This window comes from Eschrichtius robustus, chromosome X (assembly GCF_028021215.1).
Source record: "Eschrichtius robustus isolate mEscRob2 chromosome X, mEscRob2.pri, whole genome shotgun sequence".
Lineage (NCBI taxonomy): Eukaryota > Metazoa > Chordata > Mammalia > Artiodactyla > Eschrichtiidae > Eschrichtius > Eschrichtius robustus.
This window is the reverse complement of record NC_090845.1, coordinates 45,716,193-45,732,242: the sequence shown is the minus strand read 5'-3', so window position 1 is coordinate 45,732,242 and position 16,050 is coordinate 45,716,193.

The window sequence follows — 16,050 nt, the reverse complement described above, 5'->3', positions numbered from 1 at the left end:
TAAAGTATACTGTTGATGGGATCCAAGAAAGTAGATGGTCAGATGGGTTTCGGGGACTGGATCACTCACCACCCGTTGGGCAAAGAAGATGCCATCCTGAGTTGTAGATGGGAACAGGTGTTCCTTTCCACAAGGTGGTAACGCAAATGCTGACTCTTTCATCAGTAGTGACCTAGGAAAATGTCCAGTGGAAAGGAACACTCTTGCAGGTATGATGATTCTGGCATTTGAAAGAATGGTCAGCAAAGTTGGCTGGTTATTACTAATTTGTATTAATGTCCTACAAATGGATAATGAGATTGAGGGCTGTTAACAAGCAATTGACGGCTAAGTGTAAGAGCCAAAGGATCTTGTCAATAGCTTATAAAGACACACTTTTCTCCTTCAGTAGAAGAGCATGTAATAGGGAAGAACAAATATGACTCCATATTGGATCTGTTTCTTTTACTTTAACCTTTGTATTCTATTGCTTTTGCTACAAGTTAATCACTAAAGGAATGTTGCCTATAGCTTAAAGTATACATAATGTCCATCTCCCAGAACACTGCCTTCCCATGCCTGAGTGTTAAGCTGAAATACCTTTGTTTAAGCTCACAAGAAACATCCTGACCGGGGCCACCACCTGTGAATGGCTGCAGGAAAGATGAAATTAACACATCCCCTCCCCAGTCTGGCTGGAACCAGGAAATAGTTACAACAACTTATTGCCTTTCTTACTTTACCTCCTCACCTCCCCCTCTTTCCTCTGTAAAAGAAACTAGCATCCAAACCCAGGCAAGATGGTACTTTGGGACACCAGTCCACCATCTTCTTGGTCTGCTGACTTTCCGAATAAAGTCGCTATCCCTTGCCCCAACAACTTGTCTCTTGATTCATTGGCCTGCTGTGTGGCGAGTGGTAAGAGTGTGGACTCAGTAACAAGCAGGCACATCAGAGGAGCAGACTCTAGACTTGATAGCAAAAGCCTCAAGATGATTAAATGCCTATCCCAGGCAAGTCTGTCATGCTAAAGTCAGAGCCCTGGTTGGAAAAACCTGGGACCTGAAAAGTAGGATGGAGACATCTGGATGGATACTTCTAAGATGTTGGCTCTGTAGAAACTGAACTCTCAGAAACTGCAGAGGTAGCTCACCCTTCCCTAGTAAGAACTAGCACATCTCTCATGCTAGAAGATGTCAACAAGTCCTCACCCCACAAAACAAATGGTTTCCCTTTCAGGAGCTGCCCCAATCTTTTCTCCTGGCTGCCAAGATAATAATCTTTGTTAAATCCCAGCATAACCCAACTGGAGACATGCTGGGCCTGATAAGGAAGGAGATAGATTGTATACTGAAGGAGCTGGAAGAATTAGCTAACACAGATTGACATGAGCCAGTTTAAGTACCCCTGAGTACTTAGTGAGTACTTACTCAGTGACTACCACTGAGACTAGATTTTGAGCTGCTCGATCAAGGTAGCTGGAACATAACATTGAAGAAGCAAGAATTTATCAATTTGAGGGTACTTTCTTAGGAGGTTGATTTAACACCCTGGCAAGCACCCCAGGGATGGGGCAAAGTCACTGCTGGGGTGGCTCTTAGAAGCCTGGAGTAGACAAAGGCTCATGCTGGATGAAGTGGAAATGCCTGTGTTACCTGGAGGATGGTAGAGGAAGGAATAGAGAGGCTGAAGGAATTGAACATGTTGCAATGGACAGATCTTGTGAGGTCAGAAATACTACCAGAAGATTATGTTCCATGGGGGGGCCAAGAAAACTCACTATTCACCAAAGCCATCAGGAATGTGCTGGTGAGAGGGGCACCAGCATCACTAAGAAGCTCAGGGGTGGCTCTCACTTGCTGGCTAGGGCTGAGGGTAGGAGAGGTGGTTACTGCTCATTAATGTCCATGGGAATCATGGAGCCTTGAATTAACAGAGCCAGGTGGCAGCAATTAACTGCCAGAAGCCAGGAGGCTGCAGTCACCATAATGACTGACAATATTTTTAAGTCAGAAGCGGAGCCAAGGGGGCTCGCGATGTAGGGTGTTGTGGAGATGGTGAACATGGCATGCTTAGGAGGCAAAATAGACAGGTAGTCAACAAAGGCACTGCTTAGCACCTACAACCAGATAAAGCCAAGAATGGAGGAGAAGGCTGAGTATTTGCCCCCATAAAAAGTGTGACCATAAAGGGGTAGCATGAGGGAGATCTTTGTGGTGACAGAACACATCTTGATTGTGGTGGTGGTTATACAAATATATACATGTGATGAAATGTCATTGAATGATCCACAAGCATACAAAATAAACGAGCGCATGCAAAAACTGGTAAAACATGAGTTAAGATCTGTAGTCTAGTTAATTGTGTTGTGCCAATTGGTTTCCTGGTTTTGACGATACACTATAAGCTGTGTAAGATGTCACCATTGATGGAAGCAGGGTGATGAGTATGTGGGACCTCTCTGTACTCTTTTTGCAACTTCTTGCAAGCCTAAAAGTATTTCAAAAGTTAAAAAAAAAAAAAAAGAGCGAGCTTTGGAGCAAGTTCAACTCTCAGAGGCATATTAGCACAAAGAGTAATGGCCACCCTCAGGCTGGAAATGGTGATCTGTGTAGCTGCGGTTTGTCATGAAGCAATAGATACCTGAAAAATGGAAAAATTATTGCAATTCCACATTTTCATGCAGGGCAACAACAAAGTGTATTTTGAATCCAAAACAAGGAAGATACTTACACGTAGCTGAAACACTCGCTGTATTTTGTTGTTCAGATATGGTCAACCAGATTGCTTTTTACAAGCCGAGCGAGCAAGCCAATGTCCAAACTTGTAGCTTGGAAGCAACTTGGAAGAAAATCCCCTGGACATTTCTTTTAAGAAATGCTACATCACCAACAGTCTTGATGGCACAGAGGACAACATCGTGTGGGAAAACATGGACAATTCCAACTCTGAGCTGAAAAGTGATTCAGAATATTCAGGTTATAGATGTGAAGGAATTTTAGAAATACTTTAAGCAATTTATATTCTTTACATTTTTAAAGCACTCATAAGAGTGATATCTGATAAGATACTATGTCTATATAAGACTAAAATAAATCTTTCAATAAGTAAAACTTTTAAATTATAAGTGCAAAGAAAACATTATGGCATGGTTTAATTGGCAGCCGTTTTACTTTCTTAGTGTAGTGATACATAAAATAATGGTACATCTTACACTCAATGGCAGATTTGGTGAAATACAGTATCTGGGAACAGCCCTTAACTAGACTTGGGTGAATATCTTTGCTTCCTACAGCCCAGCTCTGACCAAGTCATTCACCTCTGACCTTTACACCTTGAGGTTGCTCATGCCTAGATCAGGACCCACGTCTCAGCTTCTCCCGGAATGAGGCAGCCCACCCCAGACAACTCTCACCTGACCATGATGTAGCTCCATTCCAGACCAGCCCTGCCTTCTGCTCCCCACAACATGAAGCACTTGTCCTCTTCAACCTCCCCCAAGCCCCAGACTTGGACCTCACCTTTTCTCCATCAACACCCAACCCCATTGCTCCAGCCTTTGGCCTGCAGATGGAAGACATTCACAGCAAGCAAAAGAATCTGTGAGTCACCTCCAGCAGCCAACAAAGGGGGAAAAGGCCAAGGCTGGCCATCATCACCCAGCTGCCGCAGCCATCTGGGAGCAGAAGCAGGTAGGGCTTTCGTCCCATCACATCACTGTGATCTGGCACTGCCAGAAGCTCTGGACAAAGCTCCTGGTTCAATCCAAGGTGAGACAATGCTACTGAGGAGGGTGGGGGCACCTAGGTCTGTTTGGAAACTGTTGGGGTCTCTCTTGGGTCTTGCCGTGGGCAAAGACCCACATCTTCATGGTGTGAAGAGCAGACTTGAGAGTTTTGATTTGGCAAACCTGTGTCATGGTGTGAAAGGCAGAAGTGAGAGCCCTGACCTTTGTGTGGACTGTTGCTGTTTATAAGTGCCAAAGGAATGCCTCCTGGCCTGCTCAGCTGCCTAATTGTGTGGGGGATTTAGTTTGAATAGGGTACAGGGGAACTTGGGAAAGAAGAAATTTTAGGGTGTGGCATTGTTCAATTTGGGCAAAATTATCAAATTTTTAATTGGTTTGAAATTAAATGTTTCCAATCAATAACTAGGATCTTTCAATAAATTTGAATGGTTTGGGGTTCGCTTTTCAATGATTTTATGAGTCAAGTAGACTTCTTTCAGGTTTTTTGCAGAGTCGTTTCCTTGTTGTGGCTCTTTTGATATTATTATTTTTATTTCAATTTCATTTTAAGGTAAGTAATTTTATTCTGTTTGATTTCTAAAGTTTTTATAAGCCTTTTGAGTTTTCAAATTGGCTCAAAGCAAATATCTCCCGGCTGTATTCATTTTTTTTATAAGTTTATTTATTTTATTTGCTTTCATTTTTGGCTGTGTTGTGTCTTCGTTGCTGCTTTCTCTAGTTGTGTCGAGCGGGGGCTACTCTTTGCTTTGGTGCGTGGGCTTCTCATTGCGGTGGCTTCTCTTGTTGCGGAGCACGGGCTCTAGGTGTGTGGGCTTCAGTAGTTGTGGCATGCTGGCTCAGTAGTTGTGGCTCGTGGGCTCTAGAGCGCAGGCTCAGTGGTTGTGGCGCATGGGCTTAATTGCACCACGGCATGTGGGATCTTCCCAGACCAGGGCTTGAACCCTGGTCCAGGAATCCGCCTGCATTGGCAGGCGGATTCTTAACCACTGCGCCACCAGGGAAGCCCCGACTGTATTCATATTTGAACTATTTTATGCTACTGTTCTGGCATCAAAACACGTTTTCATTTGTGGATTCTTAAAAATTCACTTACAATTGAAACAATGATTTTGTTTTGAATGCTCCTTTCACATTCAGTAAGCTTTTCTTTTCCACAATTTTATCAGTCTCTGATATTATTTTGATACCATACACTGTTCTATCAAAATTGAGGATGTGAACGTTCCTAGGCTTTCCATTTGGACGTTTGATTAATTTTTATATGCTGTGTGGCATTTTCTAAGCTTTTAAAGATTTATATATTTGCATGTATTTCAGAATTTCGGGAGTTATTTATCTTTCTTTTAATTTTTAAAATTGAGATATAATTGACATGTAACACTGTGTAAGTTAAAGGTGTACAGTGTGTTGGTTTCATATTGCTATCACTGGTTAGCTAACACCTCTATCACCTCACATAATTATCATTTCTTTTTTGTGGTGGGAATAATTAAGATCTAGTCTCTTAGCAAGTTTGATGATCATAATACAGCGTTGTTGTCTATATTCACCATACTGTGCATTAGATCTCCAGGACTTATCTACCAGTTGCAAGTTTGTACCCTTAAACAACATCTCTCTTATTCCCCCACGCCCCAGACCCTAGTAACCACCATTCTACTCTCTGTTTTCACGAGTTCAGCCTTTTTAGATTTTACATGTAAGTGAGATCATACAGTGTTTGTCTGTCTCTGACTTATCTCACTTAGCATAATGTCCTCAAAGTTCATCCATATTGTCACAAATGGCAGGATTTCCTTCTTTCTCATGGCTGAATAACATTCCACTATATATATCTCACATCTTCTTTATCCCTTAGTCCATTGGTGGACACTTAGGTTGTTTCCATGTCTTAGGTATTGGGAATAATGCTGCAATAAACATGGGAGTGGAAATATCTCTTCAATATCCTGCTTTCATTCCCTTTGGATATATTCCGAGAAGTGCAATTACTGGATCATAGGCTGGTTCTACTTTTAATTTTTGAGGAACCTCCATACTGTTTTCCACAGTGACTGTGCCAATTTACATTCCCACCAACAGTGCAAGAGGGTTCCCTTTTCTCCACATCCTCACCGACACTTGTTATCTCTTGTCTTTTTGATCATATCTATTCTAACGGGTGTGAGGTGATAGCTCATTGTGGTTTTGATTTGCATTTCCCTGATAATTAGTGATGTTGAAGATCTTTTCATGTACTTGTTGGTCATTTGGATGTCTTCTTCAGAAAAATTCTTGTTTGGTTTCTCTGCCCATTTATTAGTCCTATTGAGGATTTTGTTGTTGACTTGTATGAGTTCTTTATATATTTTGGATATTAACCCCTTATCTGATATATGATTTGCAAATATTTTCTCCCATTTTGTAGGTTGTAATTTTTATATTTTAAATCTCATTTGTTTAAGCAAATTATTCCTGCTCTTTTTAGCAGTGTTTTTGTGAAATTTTCAGTTGCAAATTAGTTTAAAATGCATGCCTCCAATCACCAGTTAACACTTTTGGTAACTTTAATGTATCCTACTTAGATGTTAAAAAAACAGGAGTTGGGACTTCCCTGGTGGCGCAGTGGTTAAGAATCCACCTGCCAATGCAGGGGACATGGGTTCAATCCCCGGTCCTGGAAGATCCCACATGCCGCAGAGCAACTAAGCCCGTGTGCCACAACTACTGAGCCCGCGTGCCACAACTATTGAAGCCCGTGTGCCTAGAGCCCATGCTCCGCAACAAGAGAAGCCACCACAGTGAGAAGCCCACGCACCACAACGAAGAGTAGCCCCCACTCGCCACAACTAGAGAAAGCCTGTGTGCAGCAATGAAGATCCAATGCAGCCAAAATAATAATAATAATATTTTTTTTTTTAAAAAAACAGGAGTTGAACTATTCATCCCACACAGATTATAGCACACTTTTATCATCACTCAGTACAGGCTATTCTCTTTTTAAATTTTATTTTATTATTTTTTTCTTTTACCCCAAATCCCTACTCTCATTCTCCTCTCTCTACCACAGACACTCTAAATATTTTTGAAATACATCCTGGATGTTTGTATCTTTAAAAAAATATATATGTATGTATGTATATTGTGTTGCTTGATGTCACAACTTTTTAATGCATTTTTTTCTCAAAAATCATTTTTCAGATTTTAGGGTTTTTTCCAGACGGTAATATTCACTTTATAAATCTAGCTTTGTTATATTTTTGATTTTATCATTTATGTCAATGCAGGCTTTAGTCAACATAATGTTCCCAGCCCAATGACATTATATTGCTACTTTGTTTTGCTTTCAAAATTGAAGCTTTTATCTAATTGGCCTTGTTCCATATCATGAAAGGCCACTCTCAGTGTCAGGGGCAGGGATGAGGGCTTTTCTCTGGGCAGGGAATGACTGGTAGTGAACTCTGTAGAGTGGCTTGCTGAATCTCTCTTCTAACCCTTCTCTGGTACGCCTTCCTTTATGACACAAAATAGCGCTAAAAGCTCTATTTTCTCACTCCTTTTAAACCAGGAAATGGATGTAATTTATGTTCTGCTAATCATATATACTCCTGTGAGAATTGTCTTCTTTGAAAATTTAGTCAAGTGGAGAGAGAGGTGGCAATATGAGAAGCCTCCATTCTGCTGCTGGCACAGGTGGCTCTGGAACAACAGATGTGATGGCAGCTTCCTGATCTCAGGAGCATAGCGAAGGTAGTATATTCCTAGAGTCAACGGTCGTGATGGCAGATTCCTGATTCCAAGATTGTGACTAAGGTAGTGTGATCCTGAACCCAGCTATCAGGAAAGAAACTTCCTGATTCCCCAGCTTCCTGACTGTGGCAGAGGTAGCCTTCTTCCTAGTGGGGCAGTTCATTTTATTGTTCTAGGAGTCATTTCTGGCAGCTGAGCCTAGAGGTTGCTCCTTCAGCCCTTCTGATAATTTTGTAAGCACCTTATTCCCTCTGTTCAATCCATATCCTGTTAAAGTAACTAGAGTGATTTCTGTTATAGGCAACTGAACTTTGACTAATGCACATGCTGATCAAAATAAACTTCTTCCACAACCTAAGTGTCCAGCGACAGATGAATGAATGGATAAAGAAGATGTCATGTATACACACACACACACACACACACACACACACACACACACACACACACAATGGAATACTACTCAGCCATAAAAAAGAACAAAGTTTGGCCATTTGCCGCAACATGGATGGAGTTGGAGGGCATTATGCTAAGTGAAATAAGTCAGACAAAGAAAGACAAATGCTCTATGATATCAGTTATATGTGGAACCTAAAAAATACAACAGACTAGTGACTATAACAAAAAAGAAGCAGACTCACAGATACAGAGGACAAACTAGTGGTTACCTGTGGCGAGAGGGAAGGAGGAGGGGAGTAAGAGGTATAAACTATTAGGTATAAGATAAGCTACAAGGATATATTGTACAAAGGCAACATTTTATAGTAACTATAAATGGAGTATAACCTTTAAAAATTGTGAATCACTTTATTGTACACTGGTAACTTATATAATGCTGTACAGCATCTATACTTCAATAAAAATAAATTAATTAATTTTTTAAAATAACGTTCTTCCAATAGGAACACTCTACTGGGAATACCAAGACTAGTGTCCTTCCAGACAACCACTCCCACAAGTTGTTCTTATTTTTAGGGACCTTCATTAAGGCATGTCAGGTACAGAGCCTCTTTCATCACTCACAAATCCCAGACTACTGACTAGATGAAAAGAGTCTGTCACATGTGGATGGAGAAACTCCTTTCCTCGGGCAATTAGAACCCCTTATCCTCAATAGAATTTTCTTTTAGTTACTGCATCTCCCATCTCAGAATAAATTGACTTAATAGAAAAATGTCTCACTCTTTTTTGCTCAGGACCCTGACACCAGAGGCTGAGTCCAAAAAGGGAGGAGGTGGGGCTTCCCTGGTGGCACAGTGGTTAAGAATCGGCCTGCATGCAGGGGACATGGGTTCGAGCCCTGGTCCGGGAAGATCCCTCATGCCGCGGAGCAACTAATCCCATGCGCCACAACTACTGAGCCTGCGCTCTAGAGCCCGCGAGCCACAACTACTGAGCCCACGTGCCACAACTGCTGAGGCCCGCACGCCTAGAGCCCATGCTCCACAACAGGAGAAGCCACCGCAATGAAAAGCCCATGTACCGCAACAAAGAGTAACCCTGGCTCGCCACAACTAGAGAAAGCCTGCGCACAGCAACGAAGGCCCAATGCAGCCAAAAATAAACAAATAAATAAATAAATAGTTTAGAAAAGGGGAGGAGGTGAGGGGAGAAGAGTGGTATCTACACATCAACTTTAGCAGGGCATCAAAAGAAAAAGAGCAAAATTTGTAAGCTTCAAGGACTCAAGATGTGGGAGCTGGGCAGGCAGGCTCCGCCTATCTCCTTGGGGCCATCTGGAACTGCATAAGCTCTGGAAGGGTCAATCTGCTCAGCCCCTTCAGGGTGAACAAGGCTGTCTACTCACCAGCCCTGCTCCCTGCTTGCCTGGCATCCTCACATCCATCAATTGTCCCATCAATCTGAGAAAGAGGAAGGCATGCTGCTATGTAGAATGCTTGTATGTGCAATGCTTCCTGATGTTTGCTAAAGGCTTGATGGATTGGGAGGCCCCTGGGCAGCCCAAAGGGAAGTATGCAAAGGGTGCTAGGCCACACAGACAACTATACAAATGGTACTTCCACCAAATCAGGTCCTAACCAGCCCTTCCCCACCTCTGCATTCATAACATCCCCAGCTGTTCTGTTACTTATCCTTCTTCTGTATTTTTAAGCTTTGCTTGTCTAGGCTGATACCCCTGTTTCACCTATACTCCGAGGTTTCTACCTTTTAATTGCATTTCTTAGGCTCCTATTAACTGCCTGCCTGTTAGGATTGTGTCCTTTCCAACTGATAAATTCCTAAACACCTTCCTTTGGGACCCAGCCCTGGGTTTACTTGCCTGTGACCTTTCCTGAAAGGCAACCCTGAGGGCTTACCAAAGAATACCAACCACCCCACCCCCCAACCATCACCCCAGGCATTATTTTTGTATGGTTTTCTGAAATGCATTTCAAAGTTAGAGGGTTTGGAAAGGCAGAGTGTATTCCAAGGTTAAGCTCTGTGTACAAGATTGATGATTGACCGGAGAAACCCCTGTACTGGTTAAAGTAATGCTAGCTACTGTAATAAATAAACCCTGAAACAATTTCAGTGGTTTAACACGATAGATTAGATTCTTGCTCCATAAACCCAGTGATGTTGTTCTTGCCTGGCGGTGGCCTCCTTCTATCCTGTGACCTCACTCTTCCCTAGGGCCCCCGTGTTCCCTCCATTAAGCTGGCAGATGGGGAAAGAGACCACGGAGAACGCACAGGCCCTTATTTGGCCATGTAGTTACTCATATTCTACTAGCAAGTACTAGTCACCTGGATGGAGTAGGGGGATGGGGGCCCTGAGAACTGTATCCCCGACTGGGCAGCGGCTCTTAGCCACAATTCCATGCCATAGAAAGAGAGCATGAATCTTAGGTGGCCACTGAGCCATCTCAACCACACACGCCTTATTCCTTTTCAAATAATTAGCTTCTAAATCAATCATAGCTGAAGATAAAATGTTAAATTCTATAAAAAGGCAGTGAGGCAAAATTTCCTGGAAATAAATTAGAAATAAACCCTCTTAATATCTGAAAATTGGCCCGAAATGTAAAAGTGGACTTGAAAAGTTTTAAGACTTTTTCATGGTGCGTAAAAAATAACACTCTTGGCCAACATTTAAATAATTGGGCACAAAGGCTGAAAGGTAAAAATTATCAAAAGTCCCAAAGCTCCTTGATACACACATTTTTCAAATATTTGGAAAACATTAATGATGAAATAATTGTCGACTTTTGTGTTTTTTTTTAAGACAGAATGTATGCTTATCCCTGCTGATAAGCTGCGCTTCTGGATCTGGCAAAACTATCCCCAGCAGGGGTCTGCCCTCCTGAGTACATCTTTGGGGATCATGAAGCCCAGGCCCATTTCCGGGTGGTCAGATAGGCTTGCATTCAAGGAGACTCCATCTGGGTCCTCCCCATGCCTCTCTGGCCTGTGGTCCTCCAGCTAGGCACAGTAAATACCCTCCAGCCTAGCCTAACAAGTGGGTGGTGAACACTAGGTCTTTTCATGCAAAGATATCCCTTCATTCACACAAGAGCGTCTATAAGCCACATGTCTGCTACCCTGACCCGTAGGCTCTGTTTTTCTCCATATCTAAAACTTCAAAACAGATTTTGTTCATATTCCCCATAAAGAATCCATTCCCATCAAACAGTGAGGTTTGTAGAATTAAATTGTAGAAGATTTCCTGAGGGGAGATATGTTGGGGTTGGGGGTTGCTCCCATAGAATTTAACTAGCAAGTCGCCATTAGACATATTTCTTCTCTCACATCTTTCTTTTTAGTCTCTAGCGATCAGCTCCCCCTCGTCCCCACTGCCTGCACCTTCTCCCAACACCCTTCCATTTTCCCTGGCTTCATTCTCTCCTTCAGAGGATCTTAGCCAGGTCCTCTTGATCTTTCCTCTTGCTCTTTCAGGGAAATTATCGTCTCCTCTAGCTTCTCCTTCTAAACTTGTACACTCCACCCGCTACTGAAAGGTCCCCTCACTCCCTGTGACAGGTCATTAATTATATTAAGGTTAATGACTTTGTACCAACTCCCCACCCCACCCCCCAAAAAACCCTCTTCTGTTAATAGACCTACCCTCCTTAGAAAGTTGTGTGGTATTACATCTAATTTTCTCTTCTGCTACTTGTGCAGCATAAACATCCTGGTATTGTTCAGCTGATTTGTAGGGGAGACACTGTGTTTTGGGGTACTGGATCTGCAGAAGCCATTCAACTGGATATTGTCAGATATCGAGAGGGGAGGAAATAAAAATTATGGACCATATGTAAAACACATACGACATATTTTCACCGAAAGCTGGTCAACGTGCCTACTCTTGTGACTGAAAATCAATGACTGACCCCTGAAACCGATCGGGCCGTAGGGGAATCCAACCCCCCACAGTTGTTTGTTTACTCCAGCTCTCAGAATCAGACAACTGCCCTGAAGTAAAACTAGGTGAAGAAATGGTACAGTGGCACAGATTTATTTAAAAAGTGATTCTTTTTAAAACTGGTTGATGATGCATATAAAAATACTAAGGTTATATACATTGTAGAACTAAGAGTATGAAAGACTATGACCAGGGCAGCATGTTTGAGTTGGGTTACGTAAAAAAAGGTAAACAAAGATAACTTTGAAAAAAGACACTGCCTCAAATAGTACATTTGCCTAGGTGATTCCTAGGTCCCAAGTCTCCTGTGGATCCTGGGAAGGTCATGGGGTCCTGGTCCTGGGGCAGAAAGGCCACAGGAGCCAGCCAAAAAAGGTGGGGGCTGGGCTTGCACAAGAGGTTTCTTTCCTCAGCTATATCCTTCCAGTCTGGGAGACCTGAAGGCCAGAAGAGCAGTCTTGAGAACTGACCTCCCTAAATTGCTATAAAAACAGACAGGAGCTTATTGGGGATGCCCAGCAATGAGAACAAAATAGGAAAGCTACCCTTAGGGAAGGGATTAGTTCTGAGCTAGAGCAGCCTCTAAAGGGCTCCTGAGAGTGGACTGCGGGCATCTCTTTGCAACTCCACATGCTGTTCATGACATCATGTTGGCAGCTTGAAATCAGCCCTAGTAGGAGCATTTACACCATGGAAATCGGGCAAATGCTACAAATCAGGGGTTTTCTCTCTCTGAGAGCTGTTTCACCGGTACACCACTGCCTGTGGGCATGTGTTTGTCTAGGGAGCAGACAGGCCTCCCCCATGCAAGCCCCTTTGAATGCCTAGCACCTACCCACCCACTACCTGGAGTGGGCATCTTCTATTGATATTTTCTGTCTGCTGCATCCCTACTTGTTTTCCTTTTGGTACTAACACCCCCTGTTCTTTTCCTCGATCCTGATTATTTATAAATTCCTGTTTTACTCCATGGATTCGCAGTGGGCCCACTCACTCTATGCATAAAGAAAAGTGGGGCATAACTGTACAAATAAAATCCAACCTGACCACGACATCAGGGCATTTTACTGCAGAACAAGGAAAATTATGGTTCCATCACCTCCCATCGTCCTTATTAGTATAGGTTACACCTACTGAGCCCTTACTGTGTGCAGGTGCTTTCCATGGATTTTCTCCCTCAGTCCTCACAACCACTCTAGGAGCTGGGTGTAATTATCCCCCATTTTACCCATGGGGAAACTGAGACTCAGATCAGCTTCTCTAAGTGAATAGCTAAAGGATACATCGAGCCAAATCCCGAGCCTGAGATTGAACCCAGGTCTGCATGACTGTAAATCCCATGTTTGTAAGCACTTCCTTGCTCCGCTCTCAACACACTTATCAGACATCATGATAACAGCGCTGTGGGGGAAGATAGAAAGCGTTTGGGGACCGTTATCCTGCTTTGCCCAGGCTCAGTCTCATTATACTTCAGACAGTGTGTGGTGAGAGTGCTAAGGAAAAAGAGCCAGCTGACGCGTGGGATTGCCAAGCAACAGCTTATGAAACGAACTCAAACCATGGCAACCAAACACTGCGGACCCAGCAATAGCCTCATTTCATTTACAAGAGTAAGAGGAGGGCTTTGTCAACAACTGATGAGATAAATGAGAAGACTACTAGCTATGCAAGTACAAGGAATTATCATCATCATCATCATCATCGTTATTATTTTTAGAGCACATGATACCAAATAATCTGTGAAAACTATTCCTTGAAAAAATATAGGATTAATCATATCACTACGTCACATATAAGCTGTGTACACATACATTTTTTTAAATGTGTATCTCTGATATAAAAAATCTCAATCAATTGCCCATTATTTAATAGAGCTATTCATTTTGGGGTGGTAAGGAGGGCTAATACATGAATACCCCTCATTTAAAAATCAATTTATTTACAAAGCACCTTCTAATTAATTCCTCACAATAACTCTGTGTGCTTGGTATTGTTTTTCCCACTCCACAGGCAGGGAAAGCATGACATGGGGATTGTAAATGAGTTTTCATAGGGTGCACAGATAATAAAGCACAGATCCAGGACGCCCTCTTGCAAAAATGTCGTAAGTCTCAGAACCCTCTGAGAATCTGATCACATCCACTGCCCCTCTTCCTTGAGAAATGCACAAAAATCAACTTATACACTACAGTTTACCTGTAATTCAGTGGGACTCATGGTTCCCCCTGATGTACATCCATGCAATCCAGCTGGAAGAAAAATATTCATTTGTTTTTCTCCATGCTACACCGTGCTCTCAGGGTCTTTTTCTTTCTTTTCGTCAGTGCTTACATGAAGCCTACCCAAAATTCAGAGGGTTGTTAGCTAGAAGTCACAGAGAGGGTTAGCAGTTGCAGGCAGAATGGATTGGACATCACTGAGTTGTTCATAATTTCAATCTGCCCCAATTTTGGTGCCTCAAAATTCCATCCTGAAATCACCTTTTGCACACCGCCTTGCTAGGCACGTATCCACCAGAAATGTAGGAACATGACATCTTTCTGTGAACAACTAACCCCAGAGCCAGTGGCTCTGTCTCTGCCTGAATGTGTTTTGTTCACCTGTTGTGACCTGGACATTGTCTCCGTGCTGCCAGGAAACCTCATGACTGTTCTCGTAATGGGAGGAATGGAGTCTTTACTTGATAGTGACTACCACACCAGTAGGGCAGTGTATTTTTTCTCAGAGGACCTAAAGTGGTTTGCTGAGGACCCACACCAGGCAGACTCTCCACAGACTCTTTTCCTCTCTCAGTCCTAAGGCCCAGACTAAAAGCTAATTGAGTGGCCTTTCTGGTACTCCAGGTCATGCGATTGTGATATTTGCAGATGAGAAGGAACCCAAATCCTGTGGGGGTGGGGGGGTGGGAAAAGACAAAGAGAGAGAGAGAGAGAGAGAGAGAGAGATCAATCTGCTTCTCCTTAAGGCTTCAGTGGAGTCTGAAATGGGGTGGGGGATGAAGTCCCCTGACCTTGGATGTCATCAGTATCTCCCTGCCTCCCTCTCAGCCCTCCCTTCGGTGTGTGGGATTTTTATCTAGTCTGGGATGGCTGGAAGCCTTTGGACAGACCACATATTCTTCTATGCCTGTAGATAGCCCGGGTCCTTACCTCTTAGTATTCAGAAGACCTAAGATCTCAGGACTCAAAAAGCCTTTCTTACAGTCCTATTTCCTCTATGTAAATTTTCTGAAATCTCTTCTGAAACTCAAAAGCTGATCTTGGGCTCTTTGAGTCTATTTGCATTTCTTCTAAAATAACTCTACCCTGGGGCAGAAGCCTTGGACGTGCTGAGTCTGAGGCAGGGCCGGGTGTACAAGGGCAAGCTGGAGCTGAGGGGGAAAAACAAAGGTTAATAATTCACAATGTCACACTTTCACAGAAAGAAAGAGAAATAAGTTTGTCAGTAAAGAGATAGGGTTCAAAAGGAAAAAAAGACCAAGGTAAATTCTAAAAGTGATCCTCTACCTATTTTATTTCTCCCCCAAGAGGAAGCTCCATGGGGAAACAGGAGATTTTAATCTTGCTTTGCCCCCACTGGATGTCCTGTCTCCTAGCCCACTAGCCATTATGATCTGGAAGGTATTGTCTTCCACATGGGTTATGTGCATTCTCTCATTTAAACCTGTAAGATCGTGTTGCTATGCCTATAAGCAGATGAAGAAATGAGAATCAGAGAGAAATAAGTAACTTGCTTTTGGTACATAGCTAAGAATTTAAACTGGAATCTACTTTCTGCCAAGCCCAATGCTAATAATCACCACAGCCTAACAGTTTCTTTGACCTTGACTCCTCTCAGGGTTGGAGGGGTGGGGGAGGAGACAGCCCTGTGCAGCCTCAAAGTTAGAGTGTGTCTGGAGCATAAGGGTCTCTTTGTGCACTGGGCCCTGGGACCAGCTGTCTGCGAAGTCCAAGACATTACAAGCACTAGAGGGGCCACACACTATTGGAAGGTGGTGTCACCTATCACTGATAATGTCACCTTCTTTTAGTATGCATGGGTGTGCAGAAAATAGTTAATACAGCAGACCTGAGACCTTGAATTGACTTTAGACGACCTTGAGTTGTCTTTAGAAAGGGCTGCTTTCGAGGTTGGCCGTTGGCTGGCATCTGGGAACTTGGCAGTTGAAGGCAGAACACTATCTGCCTAAAGATGTCCACATCCCTGGAACCTATGAATATGTTACTTGGCAA